Source organism: Nicotiana tabacum, chromosome 19, assembly GCF_000715075.1.
Source record: "Nicotiana tabacum cultivar K326 chromosome 19, ASM71507v2, whole genome shotgun sequence".
Taxonomy (NCBI): Eukaryota; Viridiplantae; Streptophyta; class Magnoliopsida; order Solanales; family Solanaceae; genus Nicotiana; species Nicotiana tabacum.
Window position 1 is genome coordinate 139,878,580 of NC_134098.1, and position 16,450 is coordinate 139,895,029.

The following is a 16,450-nucleotide window of genomic DNA, read 5'->3' on the forward strand; positions in this document are numbered from 1 at the left end:
TTGTTGAATCCCCTTTAAAGTTAAGTGTATTCACCCATTGTGCAACTTTACATTTTCTCGAATCCCTCTATTAGGATTCCTGGCTCTGTCGCTTAGTAGATATTAAGAAACCAAAAGGTCACAATAAAAAATGGCAGGATAAAGGATTACAAATGAATAAGATATAAATAACCCATAATTGCAAGACATAGAACAAAAATACAGTACTCCATACTTAAAATTCCCCCGCCCATCCCTAACGAATGATATTGGAGAGTTGACATGTTAGTGGTAAGACCTCAACCTATTCATTTTGATGTCTCATTAACAAGTCGTAGATATAAATAAAACAGACAATCCACAATAGTTTGTTCATATCTGAATATAAGTAACATAAATTTCTTAAAGAGATCATACAATTAAAAGTGAATTCAAAATTTAGAGTGACAGAGTAATGGATGTCATCTCTTGTATGCATAAGTACATAAATATGTGTATCTAGAGACACATTTTTTTTTATTTTTTTTATATATATGTATTCACAGTTTTGACAAAAAGCGATTAACTCGATTAAACCTTAACTGAAGAACGAGCACGCCTCTGCAATTATTTTTTCTTTATTTACTTTTTGACTTTATCAATTCGTACTGTCTAAACATTAGCAAATTATTCACAACATGGGACATAAGCCATCACAAAGCTACACAAACACCAATTCATGTACCTCCGTCAAACCTATGACTACAAAAATTCAAGCCCTAAACCTCAACAGTAAGTTAGAGCCTTGGATTCTAACTAAACAAATGTAATGCTTTTATCTGCATTATGTAGACTTCTCTTGAATGAACCCACCAATAGAGACAAAGAAAGATTGTTTCCACATGAGCACTTGCTTTGAGAAAGCTATTCAGATGTCCAAGAATTGTGTGAGATCAATTACCAAAAGAAAACAAGAACAATATTGTTTTGAAAGACTCACCGAGCGCACCTTACAACTTTGTTGGGGGACATAATCAGATCATATCATTATTGATGTATATGGTTCTTACTAGATATGGAAAAAACATTATTTTTAAAAAAAGTGGTATGGCGCTATCATGGGAAGATTTCACAAAATATAATGCATGCAATCATTTTGCCAGTAATAGCATATCCAATAATATGCAACTCTCTTCTGAATCCAGAAAATAATAGTACGTGCACTGCAGGTGAGTATTCTTGAACAAACTTGACCTTCAGGAAAAATAAATTTATATATTTACTCAGATCTGAAGTTTACAACTAAACTTGAAACATTTATCAAAATTGCAGATTTTGGCATCTTTTTTTTTTTTTTGGCCAGCCGTGTGAAGAAGGAAATAATAATTGTATAGTCATCGGACAGACAGCAGCAGACCCCAAGTGTTGAGTACTCATGCAATTGCACATAGTACATACTACATATATATATATGGTAGCAGCTTCTTTATGTAATACTTTGACCTAGACAGAGATAAATCATTTCCATTAATGCTTTCGACTAGTATATGATCTAAAGGAACAATCAGAGACATCAGGCTTCAAAAAACCTGCCAAGGAGAGAACATATACAACAAAAATAATAATTATGCCTCAGCAAGTCGGGATCGGCTATATGAATTCTCATTGTCCATGTCACTCCAATTAATTAAACCCCTCTCAAGGAGAGAACATAGAGCTACAAGCTATAACGTCTATCCTCCTCTTTGGTTTTAATTCAGAATGACTTCTATCAGTGCTTTCCATGGCAAGAGTCACCCCAATAAACACAAATAATTAAGGGGAAAAAAATGTTATTTCTTAATTTATACTCTCTGTACCATTAACATTATTATTACAATTGTAGCAACTTCAGAGATTCTAAACAAGCATTTGATTTATAACAAAACAGGTATCTTATAGGAGTATCATAACCCAGTGAAGAAGTGGATCACTTAGCTCCTTTTGAGTAATCAAAATCAGTGCCTGTCCTGTATGAAAAATGAGATGGGATAGAGGCCAAAATGTTTCATAACCAAATAAACTAATTCTAACAAATGTGTGAAGCAAAAATGAGCCTTGAGCTTAAATCAACTCTAAAAGCTAGCTCATAATGAGTGAAAATTGTCCAATGCTATATAAGAAGATAATAACTCATATTTCAACCAATGTGAGACTCTAACACCCTCGGCACGCTCAAGGTTGAACATTTAAGGGTCGTTTGATAGGGTGCATAAGAATTGCTTAATAGGGTGTATTAGTAATGCTTGTATTAGTTATGCTGACATATTTCTTATTCATTGTTTGGTTTGATGTACTAAAGCATTGCACAATTTCTAAAAGAATTGTTTGTTCACTAAAATACCCTCATAACCAGTCCATCACTTTATCTTTTTAAAAGAAACATATGTTGAGGAATGTTTTTATATGAAAAAGGTTCAAAAAAATTATTTGATTTATCTACCTATATTGTAGTATAAAACTGAATATTTATTTATAAAAAAAGAAAATATACTAAGTATTTATTTACTTACTACGGATATAATTTTATTTTCCACTTTCTTGGATTATTTCAAACTTGCATTAATATAATAGCATATTTTAATCAAGCATAAATTTTGAAGGATAATTTTGTCTTTAACTAAGCTAATGCATGCATTAAAACCTATTGCATTGTTAATACCATGGTTTCCTATGCATTAGTTATGCATAGGATAATACCAAATAGGGTGTATAACTTATGCATAGGTTCAAAAGGTACCAAACAAGGTATTATTAATACACAAAGCTAATGCATGCATTATTTTATCTAATACATCCTATCAAACGACCCCTTAGAGCATGGATAACATAAGGAGAGGGTCCAACATTGGCAAAATCATAGAATAACTAAGGGATGAGTCTCTAATACCATGTTCAGAGTTTGACCTTTGACTTAACTCACAAAGTTAACTCGTGAGGTGAGAATTCAATCCATATAAGGAGATAATAGCCCATTGCCTCCACTAATGTCAGGCTCTAATAAAATGTTAAAACATTGAAAAGATGATTATATATGATCAAACGCTTGTGCAACAATATTCCTGTAAAAGCCAGTGCACCCCAAACCACACAAAATAAGGCCCTCTCCTAGTCAAACTCAGGGAGAGAGGAAAAACAAAAGAGGTAAACTTGAGTTAAATGGACACATGACCAAAGTACCAAACAAGACGCTCATACACTTAACGCCCAACTTTTTTGCAGCTACTATCTTTTACTGACTACAAGTTTCATACAGGCTCTAGGGCAAAGAGTTCAAAAATCAGTCTTTCTTTTCCAGCAACTTCAGTAAGGACAATAGACGATGACTAGAATTCCAAGCACACTCTCACTTGCATCAGACATCTTAATTTGGGGATACTAATTGGAGAGAAAAGTTACGACACCTAGTAACTTGTCTCTCCATGACCACAACAATCCAGAGAAACAGCTATAGAAACAGGACAACAGAAGAAATAGTTTGACTCTCTTCTCCACAACAATGAATAAATCCAACACAACCAAAGCAGAATATCATGAATTAACATAAACTGATTTCTTGACTTGGTAGTACAAGAAGAATCAAGCACAATCCCTTGTTTTTCTTTTCGGTAATCCTGGTTCTTCTAGAGATTATATCTGTTTTACACCAGGAAACCCGCCGACTTAACATTGTTCCTCCATTAAGATCACTGAGAAATTGATTCAATGGACTTGTTAGTCAAAGAATAATATGAAACAACTCCTATATTATTACGATACTGAAATTTCAGCATATGTTTTCAAATATTTTCCAACCGCATCTCTTTGAAACTACTCCTTCAGTAGCTCTATCCAGTAGGTGAACTTGTTAAACGCTTCCCTGGAGGAGAACAGAAATAAGCTTTTTATGTCATTTAGTTAGACTATAGACTACAGTGATAAAACATATATAGCTATGACCAGCGAACAGTTTAATACTTTAATTGAGATACCTACAATTCATGAGCTATATAAGATCATAGAGGAAAATGTCTAAACAAATTTGTAACAGTGGGTCAATTTAACAAAATAATAAGAAAATTTCTCCGCTAGGTTATAGGTTGTCAAAATGCACGTGTTTGATCAAGACAAAGCAATTATAGATAAAGATCATGTTTACTACAACTTCAAGAACATCCCAGACATATCATGTCAGTAACCAGTGGAAACTCACTCTGCAAACAAAAGCTGCTGCAGCTAAGTCTGAAAAGATATCTAGTTAATCAAAGTCTATTTGCATTATCAATATCAATATCAAAATCACTCTGAAATGTGGCACTGTACCTTTGATCGAAACCACTTTGTTCTTTCATAAGGCAGTGATCCCTGTGGATATTCGTAACCCAAATGAGAGAAGTCCTCCTGAGGGAAGCTTTTACATAATTAGGTGCTGTTTGTTCAACTCGTTTTGCGAAGCAATACGTCAGCATCTTGCAGAGGAAACAATTAAGATCCAGACTCATTCAGGAGTGGACCTATTATAAGGCAAAACAGCTTTTTGCTTCTAGGGCAACAGTAGAGGCTTAGCAACTTTGTCTGAGATGCAATGTAGAATATGATGCATGATCAATTCCCTTGATGATAACTCTTCTCTGCCAGAAATGAAAATGAGAAAAATGAAGAATACAGGTGTATCTTGTTCAAAAATTGGGATCATAACGGAAGGATGATTAATAAATCAATTAAGGCCATCAATACATCGAATACTGAAAACTCAAAATCCAAGCAAATAGCAGCTAAAATTTTACCACTAGCAGCTGATAGTCATGCCAACAAGAATTTTCCCCATATCGGTCAATGTACAACTTTGCCTCTATCATAATATGAACTTTTCCAGCTGCATCAACTATCTGTGTGAGTGAATGGATTTAGCAACATGTCTGCATGCTTTGGCTCAGTTACTGCAAGATATGTGCAGCCATATTGAATTAGCCTATATGAAGATAAAGTTATTAACTCCAAATCACCGGTGACAGGTAAAGATAGAAAATTAACATTCTTAAATGAAACACAAAATTTCATTACAGAAGATATAAAGTAATGTTATGCCTGCTATCAGGATAAAATTCACGAAAATAATGCCATTGGCCACGTACTAGCTATATGTGAAGAAAGAGAGGGAAGAACAATAGGAGAAAGAACAAATAGATAAAGTGCCCACATTGTACTCTCCTTTCAGCCAAAAACATGTCAATCTAAACTCGTATCCCTGGGACAAGAACAAATTTCATGGCCAAGGCATGAGGATACAGATATCCTGCATGAGTTATAAGTACTAAGTAGATTGCGATATTCTACAGAACATTTATTCTGGCACCATTGAGAATAATAGGAATATAGGATACCTCAGATACCTTCAACAAGTCACAAATTTGTAGAATTCATTCATCATGGAAAAAACAAAATGAAACTCTTCTCAGTTACAGTATCAGCATGCAGATTAATGGAAAGACCAGTTTAGTAGAAACGTGTCATGAGAAGCGGATCCTAATGAGGTCAATCAACAATTTCAGGTGAGATTAGATCTAAAATGTACTGCATCGATATGCAATCACACACAGCCAAGCGTCAAAGAAAAAATTGTGTAGATCTCTGTTACACATTAATTAAATTATTTTATCCGGTTATATTCATCATCATTGATCTATTTTTATATTTTAATTTGCCTTACATTTTTTTTCCTGCTAATTGTTTTACCTGTTTAGTTGAAATTTTGTTTCTTTTATTCTGTGCTCAATATTTGAAAGTTGAATTTCTTAATTGAATTATTATTAATATGAAGTATTTGACATTTTTAAATTTGGTATTGAGGCAACGTGCTAAAAATTGTGAAATATTATTTTTGCTGAGTTATTCATTCCCGAATATTTTGTGAGATTTTTATACTCATTGCGATTGAGCCGTGAGCTCCTTATTGTGAAAAGTATTGTTGTTGATGATTTATTTTGGCAAGTTGAAATATTTGGGCACTTGAGGTGCAAATTGTGAAATATTGTGATATTAATACGTATGCAGTGGTATAAGATATGTGTGTTGAAATGCATGCGGTGAGATAAGGGTGGCTTGATACGCGTGGCTAGCAGGGGAACTACTAGAAGTCATGCGGTGTGATAAGGGTGGCTAAAACGCGGGATGCTATTTCCGAAAAAATATTTTCTTTAAAAATTAAATGTGAAGGCTCCCGCGGTGATATAAGGAAATGAGATATTGTGAATTTATTTATGATTTGGGACTACGAGGCGGTACCTCAGGAGTGCCCTTATTGATATTTCTTTATGGCTGCATTTGCCTTTGGTTATTTTGATGTTTTTCTTAAAGTTGTAAATTTCTGTTTTCCTTCCGCGAGGTGTTATTTGCCCTTATTCTGTGTAGTTAAATTGTGACATACTTACTTGATTTATCCCCATTGTCATTATTATTATTATTATATTGTTAAACGTTTCCTCTTGTCTTTTATTATTCCAGTAGGATCTAACCTGACCTCGTCACTACTCTACCGAGGTTAGGCTTGGCACTTAATGGGTACTGTTGTGGTGTACTCATACTACGCTTCTGCACATCTTTTTGTGCAGATCCAGGTACTTCCTATCAGACCAGGCATTCGTGAACTAGCCGTACGCGGAGACTTCAAGGTATATCTGCCAGCGTCTGCAGACTTCGGAGTCCACTTCTATCTTTATTATGTTGTTTTCCTTATTCTCTTTAGACTCTGATGTATAGAGACACTTAGAATAAATTCTTAGAAGATTATGGCTTATTTCTATCGGGTTTTGGGAGTTGTAACTATTTGAAATCGCGGTTTGATATATTTTATATGTTGAGATTTGAGTTTCAGTTTTGTATTGCGCATAATTGATAGGCTTATCTAGTCTTAGAGACTAGGTGCCATTACAACATCCTACGAAGAGAGATTGGAGTCGTGACAGGAGGGTTTAGGGTGCACATTTCAGTTAAATAAAATTAAATATACTTACATATATCACAAGGATCAAAATAAAATGTATCAATATTAAAAGCGCAAATTTGATTACACTAATCTAAAAAATCGGTCCACTATAGTAATATTTCACATCATTCTACAGTAAACAATAGGAGTAAATAATAGAGGAAACTACGTCATATACCTACAAAACAATAAAAAATTACCCGTCTTTACTCATTTTAAAACTAATTACATAAACTTTCTAGCTTATAGAATCATATTACCCACCTGCTCAATTTTTCAATCCCCTAATTCATGAAAAGCCCCTCTCTCTCTCTCTCGGTCACTCACTCTCTCTCTTTCTCTCTTCTTTATTATACAACCCTAACTTCTCCAAATCTCTTCCTTCTTCTTATTTATATGTAGCAGGGGTAATTTAGGGGAATCGAATGCTACTGGTGAAGGTACATGAATGAACATGGAAAAACTAGTCGATCATAATTTTCGATGGTTACACTGAAGCTTATAATTTAAATCGGAGGCCTGCATATCGTGTTTGTAATCATGCTGGTGTTAAAATTTAGTTGTAACCATCATTGTAAAAATTATTCTCAAATTGAAGTATTTCAGTGGAGATTTAATCAGATTTGAATAAAAAATTACAGCTAAAAGCTTGATGAACACAAATTAATTTTTGATGATTTATTGATGTTTGAACTAATTTTTGATTGGATTTTTTTTGGATTGTTGTTTGAAAGTTGCGGTAAAATTTTAGTTCATTTGAAGTAGATTTTTGAATTTTATGTTGAAATTGAGTTAAACTAGAAAAAAAGATGAATTTATACTGCATACTGAAAAGTTATATTGTATACTGTATCGGTATACAATATTAATTCAAGAGTATATAATTAGTCACAATAGTATACTACCAATTTTTTTGAAAGAATGAACCAATCCTATATATACCAAAATAACATACTATATATTATTTTGATATATAATATTTTAATTCGATAGTGTATAATTTATCGCGTTAAACTGGCAAAAAAGAATTTGTACTGTATACCAATATGATATACTATATACCATTTTGGTATACAATTCATTTCAACGATATACTGTTACAGTTCCCTTGAGCGCTTCGGCGGCGGATAGCAACATGAGCAAAACACTCTGTTGCGGCGAGCAGCCGGTTCTTATTGCATTCACCAAGATAATCTTGCTCGCTCCTGAACTCTGCGGCGAGTTCAGCCACCATATCCGGATCTGAGTTCTGCTCGAGCGTAGTCAGCCAGCTTCGCGACTTTCTTAGCTTCCAGCATTGCAAAGGGATAACCTTTCAATATCTAGGCGCCCTCAAAGGAGTACTATATCATATAACAATATACTATTATAATTTGGTCATTTTAGAATTTTCTAAAATTTTTACTGAGTTCTTTTTCAATTTTTCGACGGAGTTCTCATGCTTTTTTAATTTTTTCTTTAAACCAAAATATTTAGTTTGAAATATTTGATTGGTTCATTCTTAATTGCACTACTGGCTACATTAATTTACATTATAGCCACTTGCTGTTTCCCTTAAAAGCACTGCATCTAACCAAGAATCCCTTGGAAAAAAGTGCTCGTTTAATCCCCGTCTTTTACGATCATCACAATTAGTACATCCCTTAATTTTGCAATACTGTGCCCTGTTAGGTGACAATAGTTGACCATCAGAACAATTTCAGATAGTAACTTTCTAGTTGCATAATTTGAACCTCTATATTTAAAATAGAATGCAGTTTTTAGCCACCAATTCGGACACACACCATATGGATGTTAAAATTTGTGGCATGTTAATAGAAACTGAAATAACTCTACAGCCAATAAAGATGAACTGATAATTTATCTTTTAATCACAAAAATGAAAACCGCAAAATTTCATGTTTCTTTCCAATATTATCAAATACCTCAACGAACAACAAAAATGCAAGTTAGCAGGATGTTCTTGAATTACGTTACCACAATTAGTAAATAAAGAGAGGCTTTATTTACTACGAGCAAAGGTAGAGGGGCTAGAGGTCCATTAAGCTTAAGAATCAGGGTACGGAAAGAGCATTTTACCACAGTACTAGAAACACTGAAACAACAGCAATTTAAGCGAAACAAAACCTAAACAATCACAATATAAAATTCAAATACGCTGTAAAAAAGGCAGTGCAATATTTGCCTTACATATATTAATGCTTATGCAATTTTCACTGTTGGAGATTTCCGATACAGAGTAGGAATGAGCAGTTGCCGGCGACGGAGTTGAGAACGAGATTGGGACTTCCGGCGAAACTACGGCGAACAGTTAGGAGTGGAGGTTATAAATCGGGTCTTGGTTCGGGTTGGGTAGTTATGGCGGGTAATGTTATAAAAGAATTACAGTAAGATAACCAACACTTTTAGCCCGTCACGTATTGGTAATTATAATTGTAGTCTTTCTTATACATGATTAAACATATTTAATTTTCAATTAATTAAAATATATACTTCTGATCCTTTTATGAAGGAAATATGTTACATCTAAATAATTTTTAAAATTATAATTATACTCAAATATGGAGTAATAATACAAACTCAATATAATACATGCGAAATTAAATGATTTAAAATATAGCTAATAATTCGTTAGATTTGTGAAGATCAACTAGCAGAGGTGTAATGATCCGGCCAGTTGTTTTGAGAGTTGTAGCCTCATTCCCCCATTTATTGCTTATTCTGTACTTTATAGTTGTATTGTGACTTGCCGGGGTAGTCAGTTCGAGTCCGGAGATATTTCAGAATGAATTGAGACACTTAGTCTCAAGGTTGAAAACTTAAGTTGAAAAGGTTGACCCGATATTGACTTATATGTAAACGACCCCTCAATAAAATTTTAAAGATTTCAACAGCTCCGTATGGTGATTTTGGACTTAGGAGCGTGTCCGGATTTTATTTGGAAGTCCGTAGTTAAATTAGGCTTGAAATAACTAAAATAGGAATTTAAGTTTGGAAGTTTTACTAGTGAGTTGACTTTTTGATATCGGGGTCGGAATCCGATTCTACAAATTTGAATAGGTATGTTATGTCATTTATGACTTGTGTGCAAAATTTGAGGTCAATCGAACTTGATTTGATAGGTTTCGGCATCGAATGTAGAAGTTGGAAATTCTTAAGTTTCATTAAGCTTGAATTGGAGTATTATTCGTGGTTTTAGCGTTATTTCATGTGATTTGAAGTTTCGACTAAATTTATATGATGTGTTAGGACTCGTTGACGTATTTGGTTGAGGTACCGGGGGCCTCGGGGTGAGTTTCGGAGGGTTAACGGATCAATTTTTGGACTTGCAATGCTGCTGGAATTTTTCTGATGTCTACACCTAGTTTCCTTCTTCGCGTTCGCGAGAGGGGTCTCGCGTTCGCGAAGAGGAACTGGAGGCAGGCGAGGTTGTTCATCGTGTTCGCGACATGGTGCTCGCGTTCGCGTAAGGCAAGGAGGTGAGGCTACGCGTTCGTGATTGGGCATCGCGTCCGCGAAAGGGAAAATGGCTGGTGAGGATTTTTGCCTTCGCGTTTGTGAAGGTTTGCCTGGTAAAGCATCGCGTTCGCGACTTGGGTCTCGCGTTCGCGAATGGCAATTTTTGGGCAGCACAATTTTGTGCTTCGCGAACGCGAGGGACTTGTCGCGTTCGCGAAGAAGAAATGCCTGGACAGAAAGTTTAAGTTCTGAAAATGGGACTTTTCCATTTTTGACGAAGTGGAGCTCGGGACGAGGCGATTTTCTGGAGATTTTCAAGGAAAACAACGGGGTAAGTATTCTTAACTCAATATTGGTTAAATTACCCGAATCCATGGTTATTTTTAACATTTAATTGGTGATTTGAGTTGTAAATTTGTGAAAACCCTCTTAGTTTAGAATTTAGTTGAAGATTTGAGGGTCGAGTTGATGTCGGAAATTAGTAATTTTGGTATGATTTGATTCGTGGTTGAATGAGCATTCATATTTTGTAACTTTTATCGGGTTCCGAGATGTGGGTCCCACGGCAATTTTCGAGTTAAATTTCAGATTTTGTTGGAAAATTTGTATTTTCATATGGAATAAATTCCAATAATTTGTATTGATTGAATCGAATTAATTGTGACTAGATACGAGGTTTTCGGAGGCCAACTCACGAGGCATAGCAGAGTAAGAATTACCCGGTTCGAGATAAGTGACTTGTCTAACCTTGTGTGGGGGAAATTGCAAAGAAGATAGATTTGTACTGTATACCAAAATGTTATATTGTATATCGTATTGGTATACAATAATTAATTCAAGAGTATATAATTAATTACAAAAGTATACTACTATAATTTTTGAAAGAATAAACGATTCCTCTATATACCAAAATAACATACTATATACCAATTTTGGTATTTTTCACGTTTTTTCATTTTGTTTCTTAAATCAAAATATTTAGTTTGAAATATTTGATTGGATATTTGTGGCTAAAGTTTGAGCCAATTTGATAGAAATTCTGGAGAATGTTTTTGAAATTTAGGTTGAAATTGAGTTGAACTAGCAAAGAAGACTAATTTGTACTATATACCAAAATAATATACTATATACCAATTTGGTATATAATATTTAACTCAATAGTGTATAATTTATTGCATAGTTACAGTTTACGATAAAATGTAACAATACAGTTAAATTTGGTATTTTTTAAATTTTCAAAAAAAATCAATAGTTCCTTTTTTAATTTTTTAACAAAGTTCTCGATATCATATACCCTGTCAGTATATGATATATAGCATGTGTGTATGGTAAAATAATTTATTTTATAGTAATTAGTATATTATTATAAAAGCATGAATACAGTGTTGGTTGACCAAAATAGCCCTAAAATATATAAAATTATAAGTTATTTTGGTAAAATGTAATAAAAATAGCAGCTACTAATTATCTACTTGGATTAGAGAAGTGCATAAACGAAACTCAATCCCAATTATACGAGATTTATATAGTCTTACGTTTCTTTAGTTCCATTTATAATACTGAACTTCCTTTTTTTTTTTTTTTTTTTTGCAAATCCTTCATGTGAAATTAAAAAATAATAGGAGAGAAGGAACCCAACGATAGATTTGTTCATCACTCAATGTAAATTTTTCTACTTCTTATGTATAATAATTTCTTTTAATAAATCTATCACAATTTGTTTCAAAATTCAAATCAAATTGAAATAGTTGTGAAAATCAAGAGTTGAAATAGGAAAACTGTGTCTCTGGACCTGCACTTAATTTATAAATTATAGCTGTGAACTAATTAAAGACCATAAACTTAACGTGTGCTGCTGCATGTTATGCTCGATATGAAAATATTTAAAATTTTAGAAATTCTAATTAAGATGATCTAACACTATTAACTATCTACAATATATAGAGAGTATTAATTTAATTAAGGGAGAAGAACATCACGAAAGAGTCAAGGGACATCCTTCTCAATTTATATTGGAAGCATAATAAATTTTTGAAGTCGAGTCTAAGAGTCCGTTGAATTGAAACTTTTGAGTAATCAATAATAAAATAATTATTTTTACACACACTTAAAAGAGTTTATAAGGACATCCAGCTTTAGTATGATGAATAAATTAACGTAATAAAAATTTCAGCATACCAATTGAGCCGCTGAGCATGTGACACAAACTTCTAAGAATTAAAATTGGCTCCTAATAAAAAAAATGCAAATGGTAGTTATTTTTCTCATGCTCTCGGCGCACGTGAATTAACGTATGCCTCATGTGTCAGCCATGGTGAAAGGGAGAGGTAGAGGACGCGGTAGACCTAAGAAGCAACCCTTAGCTAATTTTGTAAGCTCAGTGGTAACTCGTAATCAACCACCGATGGAGAAATCGACGCAAGAGATAACTATACCAATGTCTGTCCCCATTGTAGATCCAGCTCCAATTGGAGGCACTGCATGTGAAAGTGGCTCTTCATCGACGAACTCTGGTATCTCAAAGAGGCTAGATCTGAACACCCCAGTGACAATTGGTCAATTAGCATCTTCCCCGTTAGTGCCAGTCACTGGAACAGTAAATATGGTAAATCAAGCTCAAAATCAAGTAAGTATTCAAGGTAACGCGGAGAAATCAACAGCGGTAGAGGTGGCGATGGCTGATTAGCCTACTAGACCTAAATCCCCACGGACAACTCTGTTTCAGAAGAATAGATTTGCCACCAATGGTATGTCACTATCCTATATTCCGTCACAAATTATTGGTGGTCAACCTGTGGTTCAATTAGATAAGACAGAAGTAGAAGAGGAAGAGAACAAATGGAGATATGCATTGATAGCATATATCATAGGTGATGGCCCAGGGTACAATGTACTGAAGCGATACATCAAGTTGCATTGGGCACATGTTACTGAACCTGAACTGTTCTATCATGATGAAGGCTATTATATCATTAAGTTTCAGTCTGCAGCAGATGCACAAGAGATATTATATGCTGGCCCTTACTCAATTGCTAATAAGCCCATCATTCTAAAACCATGGACTCCAAATTTTGATTTCACAGAGGAATTCCCTACTGTTATGCCACTGTGGGTAAAGTTTCCTAAATTGCCTATGTCGTGCTAGAGAGTTGGCTCTTTGAGCAGGGTTGCTAGTGTAATTGGGACCCCTGTCTTTGCTGATGAGTGTACTACTAAGAAGACTCGAGTATCCTATGCTCGAATGCTTATTGAAGTTAATGTTACAAAAGAATTACCCACTGAAATCATGGTTATGGACCCTTATGGAAAGAACTTTCAACAGTCTGTAACCTATGGCTGAAAACCTGCTTATTGTGATAAATGTTTGGTTGTGGGGCATAAATGCACTACCCAGACACACCCTATTATGTAACAGCCAAATCAGATAAGGAGAGCAAGGGGTAACAAGGCTATCACACAAGAATGGAGAACCAAAGGGCCTACACATGTTGCAATTGAACTTCAGAATGCAAAGCAACTTCCATCTGTTGAACAACAACTAGAGGGTAATAATATAAAAGTTGTAGCCCAAAAAGGAATAACAAGGTTACCTGACCCTAGAGGGACTAATGCTCAACACAACATAATACTACCTGTAGCTGCAAAGGAGAAGCAGGATGACAAAGGCAAAGTAATGCAGAATAACCCTGAACTTAACTTCATCAACTTCCCAGTTTTGACCCCCATCCTAATGAATAATAAATTTGAAGCTGTATTAATAAGTAGACATGAGGTTCACATGCCACCTGGGGATAGAGGTGGAAATACCATGCAACTATGATAAATTAGTTGTTCTGGAACATAAGGGGTATAAATAAAAGGTATAAACAAAAGGAGGTAAGAGAGTATATTAGAGAAAATAAAATTAAGCTAGTGGGACTCATAGAAACTAAAGTGAAGGAATGGAATACTCAAAGGATTGCAAACGCTATTGCACCTGGATGGAATGTGCTGACAAACTACAAAGATGCAAGTAATGGAAGAATCTGGATACTATAGGATACCACTAACCTGATTGTTAATGGTATTAAATATGATGCTCAAATGATACACTGTCAGGTAAAAAGTAGAAGAAGTGATATTGACTGCTTACTCACAGTAGTGTATGGATACAATGGGTTTGAACAAAGAAGAGCCCTCTGGGATACACTGCAGCAACTCTCACTAAGTATAGCAGTCCCATGGATGATAACTGGGGATTTTAATGCAGTATTATACCCCAATGACAGATTATCTAGTAACCTAGTAAGCTACTCAGAAATCCAAGACTTTGCTGCCTGCCTTCAGCACACTGTATTAACAGAACTACCTTGGAAAGGTGACTACTATACATGGTCTAATAAACAGTCTGGAACTGATAGGGTCAGCAGTAGATTAGATAGAGTATTTGGCAATTATGAATAGATGATGTCCTGGGGTCATGTAGAGACAAACTATGGATTGCCTCAAATTTCAGACCATGCTCCTATGCTATTATCTCTGACAACCTCCACATGGAAAGGTAGAGTTCCTTTCGGATTCTTTAACATATGGGCAGAACATGATGAATTTTGACAAATAGTTGTTAGTATATTGTAACGACCCGGCCGGTCGTTTTGATAATTTAAGTCCCGTTCGATGGCCTAAGGCCTTGAGCATATTCGTATTATGTGTATTGACTTGCGTGCGTAGTTGAATTCAGTTATCGAATAATTCGGAGTGATTTGGGACACTTACTCCCTAAAACGGAAACTTAAGTCTTAGGATTTTGACCGTAGTTGGAATTGTGTGAAGACGACTCCGGAATGGAGTTCCAGTGGTTCCGCTAGCTCCGTTGGATGATTTTGGATATAGGAGCGTGTCTGGACGGTGAATTTGAGGTCTGTAGCTGATTTAGGCTTGAAATAGCAGAAGTCGAATGTTCGGAGATTTTGACCGGAAGTGAACTTTTTGATATCGGGGTCGGAATGCGATTCTGAGAGTTAGAACAACTTCATTATAATATTTGGGACTTGCTTGCAAAATTTGATGTCATTCCGGGCTGGTTTGATAGGTTTCAGCGCGAATTTTAGAAGTTGGAAGATTTGAAAGTTTATAAGTTCGATTCATAGTGCGATTCATAGTTTCGACGTTGTTTGATGTGATTTGAGACCTCGAGCGAGTCCTTGTTAGGTTATGGAACTTGTTTGTATGTTTAGACGGGGTCTCGGTGGCTTCGGGAGTGTTTTGGATGGGGGCTACCGGCCATTTTCTTCTATTTTCGAACTGCTGAATATGTCATCTGGTTTCCTTCATCGCGATCACGTTCATGTCCTCAGTTTCGCGTAGTGTTATTTTTGAGGATGAAATGTTTCTTCTTCGTGTTCGCATCCTTCCTCTCGCGTTCGCGATGTTCTGCATTCCCCTTCTTCACATTCGCAGCTGTTCCCTCGCGTCCGCGTAGTAGAAAATAGGAGCTGGGCACTGGAGACTTTTTCCTCTTCGCGTTCGCGTCTCTCTTCTCGCGTTCGCGAATGCATGCTGCCCCCTCCTCCGCGTTCGCGCACCCCTTCACGCGTTCGCGTAGTCCAGTCATTGGATCATAAAATTTTCCTCTCGCGTTCGCGAGACATCTTTCGCGTTCGCGAAGCATATCCGGGCAGCCTTCATTTTTCCTTCTTCGCGAACGTGAGTATTCTTCCGCGTTCGTGATGCTTTAACACCTGGGCGGCAGAATATATTTTCCAAATCGAGGGTTAGGCCATTTTTATCATATCTTGACTTGTGGAGCTCGATTTTGAGCGATTCCTTGTGGGTTTTTCAAGCAAAACGATTGGGAAAGTGTTCTTCACCTAGAATTTAATATATTCCATGATTTTATCTTCATTTTTATCATTTAATTTGTGTTTTGAGTTGAGGAAAATGGTGGTTTTTAAAGAATGTTTTCAAAATGAAAAATCATGATTTGAGGGACGAAATAGTATCGGAATTTGATAATTTTAATATGATCGAACTCGTATTGGAATGGGTGTT

General features: G+C 35.3%; 1 long non-coding RNA gene across 1 annotated transcript; it reads right to left on the reverse strand.

Annotated features, from left to right (window-relative positions):
• Window positions 1-3,267: 3,267 nt before the first annotated feature.
• Window positions 3,268-4,931, reverse strand: LOC107761019 (uncharacterized). Its single transcript, XR_001642505.2, has 3 exons — window positions 4,764-4,931; window positions 4,300-4,607; window positions 3,268-3,856 (listed from the first exon to the last, which is right to left on the reverse strand). It is a non-coding gene; the product is annotated as an uncharacterized LOC107761019 (long non-coding RNA).
• Window positions 4,932-16,450: the final 11,519 nt, after the last annotated feature.